Below are 9,377 nucleotides of genomic sequence, written 5' to 3' on the forward strand. Positions count from 1 at the left end.
TCATTGATAACCCGACCGTCTGTTTATTTTCTCTGTGCCTGCTGATTTGACTAATTCCAACCAACCTCTCAAAGTAAAGGCATGTCTGTCAGAATGACTCTCTTTGAAGTAAACAGTTGGGATACAATAATTCCAATTATCAACAGCCCACAGTTCACAAGAACACTATATATGGTATACCTTTGAACAATGTCCACAGTATGTCTGCAAAAGTATATGAAAGGGTAGACGAACCCATCAGCCAGTCCAACATTAACTGCATTTGGCTGGCATTTCATGTTGGCTCTAACCTAATGGTTTCTATCTCATTCAAACTCTTCTCATTCATGTTTTCTCAACACTTTATCCCTCTTGTTCATTCACTCTTTCTTACCATGCCAAGGACGGCTCTGCTAAACTGCCCTTATACCTCCCTTTCTCTCTAAGCCATCATGTCTAATGAGATTGGGCCTGTACCTTGAGAATAAAACATGCAGAGCGAGGGAGACAGGGGGGTAGAGAAAACGAAAAAGTAGGCTCAGAGGAAACAGGAGGAGAGAGTAATGGGTGATACGTGAGGACAGATACATAAATGGACTGCATTTATAAAGCGTTTTTCTACTCAGCATTCACCCGTTCACACATATTCATACAGAGGCAGACGCAACAATTCACATTGCCACATACTCATCATGAGTGATTAACACTCACACACACACTGTTGGCCATGCCATCGGGAGAAATGTTGGGTTCAGTGTCATGCCCAAGGACACTTCGACATGTTGACTAAAAGGGCGGAACCACCGACCCTCGAGTGGCGAACAACGGCTATAGCCCAAGCTACATCCGCCCAAAACTAAAGATTCATTCTAGTGATTTAAATGTGCATGCCAGAGAACAATATGGGGATAAAATCATGATGCCGTGTGCTTTGTTGTTCAGTCCCTCTGACCATGGTTAAGGCCCATGCAGCAAACCCAATAGTGGAGGACAAATTGAGCGTGTTACTGTGACCTGCTTTCACTGGCTTTTCATGTGCACATGTAGGGTAGAACATGATAAAAGATGGATGCTAGGTAACCAACCAGAGCCAAAACCCTCGGACAATTCACCCTTATCTCACATTGCTTGGGTTGGGACACGCTGTCAAACAAGAACTGCGGCTGGTAAGTTGATCTACTCTCGCCACTATTTAAAGTAACCAACCATTGTTTTGTTTAATAAAATATCCTGTGGCCTGATAAAGCAGGGTATAGGGCAGATTATTGTTTTAATCAAATCACTGAATACATTTACATTGCCTGGGATGACTGCAGTGATGTTGGTGGAGAATCAAATGGAGACAAAGAGTGCTTTATGACAAAACACTGGAAGATATGTAGAGTGATTGGTTTTGGCAAGGGAACATTTTGCATGACAGTTATATTGCTGAATGTGTGACAAAACACTGTGAAAGCTCCAACACAAAAATCACAGTTCAGACAATGATTCTTAATATTTTTTTACTTTGGCTAAAGCATTGTCCTAATTGTGCTAAAGCTGGAATATTGGCGTAACTTGTGGACTTAATATAACTTTATTATCTGCATTACAAAAGATGGCAGCTTGAAGGGAAAAGTATCTGTTTGAGTCTCAGGAAGGACTAAGGATCCCAAACTCTCTCCTGAATCCCATTTACAGTCAGTCACACAACATTGATCACCGGTGGACTGATTCCCACATCCTCATCCTGTTATTTGTCCACTCTCTGCCCAGCTCATCCCCCTCCTCAGTCTGTTAGATCCTATCCCATGCCCTTTTCTCTACTTTCCCTGCGCACTCCCACTTCTGTCCCAAGGGTAACATTCATACACAGGCATACTTACAGTATCCGTATCATTACATCAGTAGCGGGTTCGTTTTCCAGCTGATAATATAACATAATAAGCATGTTTGTAACAATGATCTCCTTAAAGTAGCTCACTTATTCACGAGTTGTAATAATCATGAGTTTTAAAACACTTGTTTACATCTTCCACTGGGATCCTTCATGCCATCTTCTATTTACCACATCCCCCACCCAGAAATGTCCCCCCAGTGTTTTCCCCTTCCTCCCCTCTCTGTAAAGAGAGGGACAGGGGTCAGTGTGGGGCCACGGCCATGCAATGTTCCTCATTAAACATCACCACAAGGCTTTGCTGGAAAACTCTTGCTGCCTCTTGTTTAAACTCAAAGTTGCAATTCCCATCAGTAATGTTTTATCTGTAAAGGAAATCAATGAAATAATACAAAGGAGATGTGATCCTCTCCAAAAAAAAAAAGAGACATGTGGCTTTAATCCCATGTCCATGTTGTTCCCATCTAGTAGTCCAAGGTGAGAGGTGATTTTGTCATGGTTTGTAAAATCACAATAACAGCATGAATAGGGGGGGGGGAGCGTAACACATCCTCTCTAATGGAGATGATTCGGAGTAAGAGGTTAACACATTTACATAAATGTTTGGAGGCAGTGATCAGACAACATGGTGACCCAGAGAGCCGGTGTGTGTTGGAGCTCCAAACAGGAGCAGCGGAGGAGGATGTACCGTCACTGGCAAACGGCCTGCCAACTAGGGCTGTACCCGAATATTCGTTCGTTGGCCAACTATTTGGGTTTCAATTTCATTATTCGGATATTCGTTTTTTTTTGTTTTTTTTTCTAAATGTATGCTATTAATAAAGGCGAATTGCCATATTCTTATACTATATTTATACTTTTGAATTGCACTGTTAAAATGCGGAAATATATACAATCTCAGCCTGTGCTCCTGACATCGCGTTCACTCACAGTCACGAACGCAAACGGCACGCTTCACCTCGCTTCACCCACAAAATGCCGAAGACTTCAGCTGTGTGGGACCATTTTAAATTGGACGACGGTAAGAAGAATATGTGCCAAATATGCAATAAGAAACTGGCCTACCACGGTGGCACAACAACTCTGAAAAGTCACCTGGATGCTGTAAGTAGTAGCCTAGCACTTTAGCTGTTTGTCAAGTTTGCCATGAAGAAGCTGCTTTATCCGCCTTCCAACAGTAACGCTTGTACACATGATAAAATAAACGTGCACTTACTTGCTTGGAAATAGTGCAAGCAATCACAACCAAATAGTTTTTTTTATATTAGTTTTTAATTATATCCGAATAGGTAAAATTGATTAGGAGTAATTGTGGTGAACATCTGGTGGCTAACGGCGCGTCTACACTACAGCCATCAAAAAAATCTTGAGCTGGCGGTCTGAGCTGGCGATTTTTGCGAGCAACGCGACCATAACCAACCAATCACATGAATCTCCCGCCCCGACATTACAAGCAATAGCAATTGTTAAAACGAAGTAAACTGGGATATAAACTTCCCCAACAGGCGAAAAACCTACCAGTTCTCACCCACTGTCTCCTGCCACCTTCCTCCATGGCCTGGTTCTATCCGTTTGTATCCCCGTAAAATAGTTCTGGTCGTAAAGATGAACCGAGTGATTTGCTATCGAAATCTCTCGTTTGGAATGGAAAGATAATGAACGGCTCTCCCAATGCATGCACGGCGGATTCTGATGTTGGCTAGCGCTTTGCAGCTGGCGGGGGGATTTGCATAAAACGGGTATTTTGATTGGCTGAGGCCAAGCATCGAGCCTCAGAAAGTTGACATTGTTTCAACTTTGATGGCCGATAGATTGCTCCGTGATGCTTGCAAAGCCATGCGCATGCTCCCCACAATGCAGTTCTGTGAAGATTCAAAATCTTCTACGGCATCACCCCATTCAATTGTGAATGGGCGAAGCGTTGAAAAGCATTATTCGATGGCCTGTAGTAGTAGAACGGGCCGTAAGGCAATGGCCATAAAGTTGAGTATGCTCAGCCTCTAATAATTAAGTAAACTGGTGTCCATAGGGGATCCCCACCGCATTCCCAGCCATTTCAACATCCTCACAATACAGCAGGACTCAGTAACTATCAGATGAACACCCATTTATATCTTATTATGTGTGATTGGCTCAGTACTACGCAACATATAAAAATAAATGATGTCCCTGTAGGTGTAATATGTATGATCTGCTGTATTATGTTGAGATGTGAATGTGGTTGCGATGGCTGGGGATGGCGTGGATGCCACCCTATGTGACACAGTTATTATTATATATAAGTAGGCTGACTACTATCACTTTAATGCCATTGCCTTACGGGCCTCGTCTACACTACAGCATCGAATAATGCTTTCACGCTTCTCGCCATTCACTTGAATGGGAGAGAAAAAATGAAAGTGAACTCGATAGAAGATTTTGGAATGCTTCCCACAGAACTGCATTGGTTGGGGAGCATGGCATGGCTTTGCAAGCACTGCACGAGCATCTATCGGCATCAAAGTTAACAATTGTTTCACCTTTTGAGGCTCGATGCCTTGCCATCAGCCAATCAAATCCCGTTTATGCATCAAATTACCGCAGTGCAGCGCTAGCCAATTCAAACCGCGTGCAAGCTGGGAGAGCCAGTTTCATTTCCTCATATCCAACGGAGAATATTTACGATGCAATCAACTTCCGGTTCCTTATACGAACCAGAACTATTTACGCGCAGGGATACAAACCGGAGGAACCAGGCATGGAGGGAGGTGGACAGGAGAATGTGGGTCATGAGAATGGTGAACCGTTTTTCGCCTGTTGGGGAGTTATAATATCTAGTTTTACTTTCGTTTTAACATTGCTATGGCTTTGTATGTTCGGCGGAGATTCATGTGATTGGTTGTTGGTCGTCGTTGCCGCAAAAAATCGCAGCTCAGNTTAAAGATGAGCTAGTTGGACCTTTTTGGGTTGAAGATGGACTCAAAATCAACTCCTAAAGCTACTGCCAGTTTTTAGAAGACACTTTAGTCCAGGGGTTGGCAACAGGCGGACCGCGGTCCGGATCCGGACCCAGACGCCGACCTATACGGACCCGAACCTATAATCAATACATTAATAAGGGATTTCAATTTTGACGGGACGATTCTATTTTAACCGCCGCCGAAAGGGGGCGAAAGAGACGAGTGAGCGATGCAGGGAGAGAAACACAGAAGAAGAGACGAGAGCGCGGTAGAGAGAAGCGGAGAGGAGAGTGAACAGGCGTGTTAGCGGCAGACAGGGAGAGACAAATAATTACACATGGTGCTCTCCGAGAAGAGGAAAGTGGACAGTGAGAACAGAGCTTTTAACCCTGAGTGGACGGACTCATTCATGTTCATCCTGCCCACTGGGAGCACAGAACCAGTGTGTCCCCTTTGTTTAGAGACCGTGGCGCTCATTAAAAGTGCCAAAACGCCACTATGAGACAAAACACAAAGTGTTTGACCAAACATTCCCTCTCGTCAGAACTGAGGTCACAAAAAATATGATCAGTCCACCAGGATCAAAATTAAAACTTAATATTGTTCCAGGGCAGGCTAACCAAGGCTAACCAATGAGCACCTGCATGTGTGTATGAGAATGGCCCTGACGCCATTTCAGTCCAGATTTACAAACTCCTGGCAGGACAAGCTCCTGCTCAATTCTCGCACTGAATTAAAAAAAAGTGAGTGAGGGACTGCAATATAAGAGGGAAAGAAAGAGAAACTTTAACACTGTTCAATTGTTATGATGTGTAAAGACTGATATTGTTCTATAATCGTCTGAAACTGTTAAGTCATGATGTGAAACGGTTAACAAAGAAAAAGGGAAACTCGAGCTGCTGCTACACTTTATTTATCTAAAATTAAGCACTTTTGAGATTCACGGGGGGGGGGGAATTGAGAGACAGAAAGGAAGTCAAATTAACAAGAGAGAACAGCAAAGAGGAGGAGACAGAAACTGATGAAAGACAAAACTTAAAAGAAGTGACGTATGATCATGCCCCCAGATAAAGTACCACCCTTAACAACAACCAAACCTGCACGAAACATCTTGGTCTGCTGCACACACAAACACTGTGTGGTCTTCACACACACACTTTTACACTGAGTGTACAGGTTGGAAAGAGCAAGGTATCTTTCAAAATCACCAGAAATACACAATGTATCATAGCAAGACACTAATAAAGAATGTTCTAATATTTCACTTATCATGAATGGACCACATGTGACAAACTACCCAGGAAATGGAACCAGCATTACTTTATTCTATATTTCTCAATAAAAATGGCACTGAAAATAAACCCTTTTGCACTAACCTGATCCGGTTACAATCATTAAATCCTGCATTCTTTGGAAGTTATGATTAACTTGGCTGAGACATGAGTTGCATTACATATTATTGTCAACTCATTTCAACTCCTGCTGTTTCAATAGAGGTGCAGGACACAAACACGGCAGTGGAAAGCGAGGCCAAAGTTGGTCAAATGTGACAAAAACAAAAAACACTGAAATGGATTGTGCTTCAGGGGGTAACGTGTCACACTTCAATTTGTTATAGTTATTTTTGTAGTTTTCCGCTGAAAAATAAAATAATGGAAAAAAACGCCTGGCACACGAAATCTGTCTAAACCTCAGAATCATAGCACCTGAATGTAAGGTGTTAAACACACTTTGTTATGCATTTCAGATTATGTAAGGCCTTCAGCCTAGTAAACAACACTTACTTTAAAAAACGTTTCCAGACACCCAGCTTAAAAAAAAAGGCATCTATGTGCCACTTTGAAGGTTTTAGGTATAGGCTTTAGTTGTATTCAGCAAGCAACAGGCCTTGCGTCATAATTGTAGACAGAGTTCAAAAAGGAAAACCAACTATCTGGGAAAATGCACATTTACTGGTTCAACAGTGCTGCTGCCCTGAAAGGAAAACCATCTACAGCTTCTATTGATGTTACGAGTGATCTCTGCTTTCAAAATACTAGTGCTCACATAATCAACACAACACACCTAGGCAGGATTTAGAAAATAGTGACTCGTGCTTTTCCTGAAGAAGTAAACACTCCCCCCTTATAGGTTACAGCATTTTAAACACAACGTTCAAGATTCTTTACAGTGAAAGTTTTCCCATTTACATTTGGTAAAAAAAAGCAGAATGGACAGAGCATTAATAAGAGCTACGCTTTATGTATCCAGGTGATTTGTCATTTAGCTAGCTGCGTTATATTCTTTTGAGAGTGGATTTTTCTCCTTCTTAAAGGCTCTCTCCATCATTTTTTGTAATATAGCATCTGCTTTATCCCAGCTGTCTTTCTTTTAAAAACACATTTAATCATGTCTATTATGATAACTGGGACACATCTGTCCCTCCATCCATCTTTTAATAAAAAGCCCCACTTATTTCAGTGACAGAGCATCCATTCATCCCCCTCCTGTTTCATTTAGTTAGCACGCACTGCCAGAAGGACACTAGACAGGCCAGCTCCAAGAAAAAGAAAACATGCACATATTAGGAAGACCTCTTTTCTATTGCTCCTTTCTCCTTTATCTACCACTGAATGAATACCGAGGAAGACACCATTTAATTTAGGTAAGTCTCTTTCAAAAAACAACAGGTGATCCTTTCCTGGAGTATTCTTTTTAAGTGAAACTACATCTTAAACTAAACTTTTCAGCAACCTACCATTTCTCCACACAGAAAGGGTATCTTAAAAGTCTGTGCCCCAACATCACAAGATATAATGAAGGCACAACAGTTTGTGTATCCAAAACAATATCTCCTTTTGTTAAGCAGCTTAGGCCTGTGTAGTGATCCTGCTGTGGATTAAGGCGGCAGGAGTAAGGAAAAAATAAAGCATGTCAAATAGGACGTCGTGTTTTAGGAGTATACTGCCCTGTCCATGGGAATTGTATTAGCAGCTAACTAACTCATTTACATTTGAGGCGTCTAGCCGACACAATCATGCACAGCCATTTCCTGCAGAGCTAATGAAAGGTTAAGAGCACACGGGTGATTCGTATATATGCAACTAGCCTAATAAAAAAAGACCAAAAGAGATTTTTTACAACAGATACAGATCATGTCCACATAACACAACCTGTCATATCATTGTGAATCTCTCAAGACTTTTCAAATAAAGTCTTGCATCTTAATCCCAGGTCCAAAGACTTCTGCCATACAGAGAGCTGTTCTATGTCAAGCTCAATACAATGTTTCACTGTGGTCAGATTTCGCTTCATCAACGGGACAAAATGAGCCTTTGGTCTAACTTTAGTAGGTCATCGCCTGAGGAATGCAGCATTTTATAAAACAAACCAGTGCTTGAAAATGAGACACTTACATATTTGTAAACCTTTCAAGTGTGTTTAAGAGTCAGGCCTTAGTGAAGGAGGCTCTATATTGACACTCAAATTCTGACAACGTTTTATTTGAAACATAATATTAAATATAACCGGACCAGGTAACCCGCCATGTTTTAGTCACATAGTAATAAGCCTTGAAGTACTATGTCACCTCATTAAACTGAATGACATCACTATAACTTGCCTTTAAAGGTTCATCCTTTGTATTTTAGCTGAACTGGTCCTGCTGCTGAAATGTATTTTTGTCTGTAGATTGGTTAGTAGCAAGGTTTAAAATTAGGGCCGAACAACTCATTGAAATCAAACTGAAATTGTTTTGTAATGAAAATGGTACAAGATATAACGTCGCCTGAGCCTCACGCACACACACTGCCTTACACTCCACATGACATAAGAAAGCTATTGAATCGAGAAACCAACTTTTTTAAGGCCAAGCCACCCCCAAAGCTACAAGAGGTAACTTTGGTGTCTATATCCATAATAACCCTCAGTGTTTTCATTGCAATCTAGGGAAAATATTCGGTATGGGCCCTTCGGTTCGGTTCACGTGTGTACCGAAGTGTACCAAACGAATATAACGTTAAATGTAAAAAATTGAGAAAGTGAAAAAAAAATTGGAAGTAATCTCAGGTTCTGCCTTGCAGTGTTCGAGTAGCATGTTCCTGCAGCCCATGCTCCGAGGCTGCATGAACGCAGCGTTCAGTGTAATTTCAACGCGTCATAGAGCGACCAAGTCATTTAATTAAACGAGAGGCATACTATGAGAGCTGGTCACAGGGATGCGTTCAAATTTAGTCAGTAGTTTGGGGAACTGTCGAAATGGCGAACGTAAATAAAGTTGAGCTCGAAAATCCTCCAGCATCATTGAAGTGTCCGGTTTGGGAACATTTTGGTTTCGCAGTTACGTACAAGGATGACGGACAACGACAGGTGGACCGAACCAAACTGTTTGTCTGCATTGTTCAACTAAAATTGATTACGCGGCTGGCAATACATCAAACTTGCACACTCATTTGAAAAGGCATCACCCGAACGTGAATATCACCGGTACCAAAAGAAAAAAGACTGAAGTGCAAACCCAACTCCCGCTAGCATTTAAGCCTCCACCACTCGCAAAAAGTTCAGTGCCATGTTAGCAAAGCGTTACCTGGCTGTATCTGACTGCT

At 41.8% G+C, this 9,377-nt stretch overlaps 1 protein-coding gene across 3 annotated transcripts in view; it reads right to left on the reverse strand.

Annotated features, from left to right (window-relative positions):
- The window catches only part of LOC104941312 (cAMP-dependent protein kinase type II-alpha regulatory subunit-like), a 41,168-nt gene that overhangs the window by 27,322 nt on the left and 4,469 nt on the right, over positions 1–9,377 (reverse strand). The window lies entirely within an intron of this gene.

This window comes from Notothenia coriiceps, unplaced genomic scaffold (genome assembly GCF_000735185.1).
Source record: "Notothenia coriiceps isolate Sejong01 unplaced genomic scaffold, NC01 NC01_scaffold00003313, whole genome shotgun sequence".
Taxonomy (NCBI): Eukaryota; Metazoa; Chordata; class Actinopteri; order Perciformes; family Nototheniidae; genus Notothenia; species Notothenia coriiceps.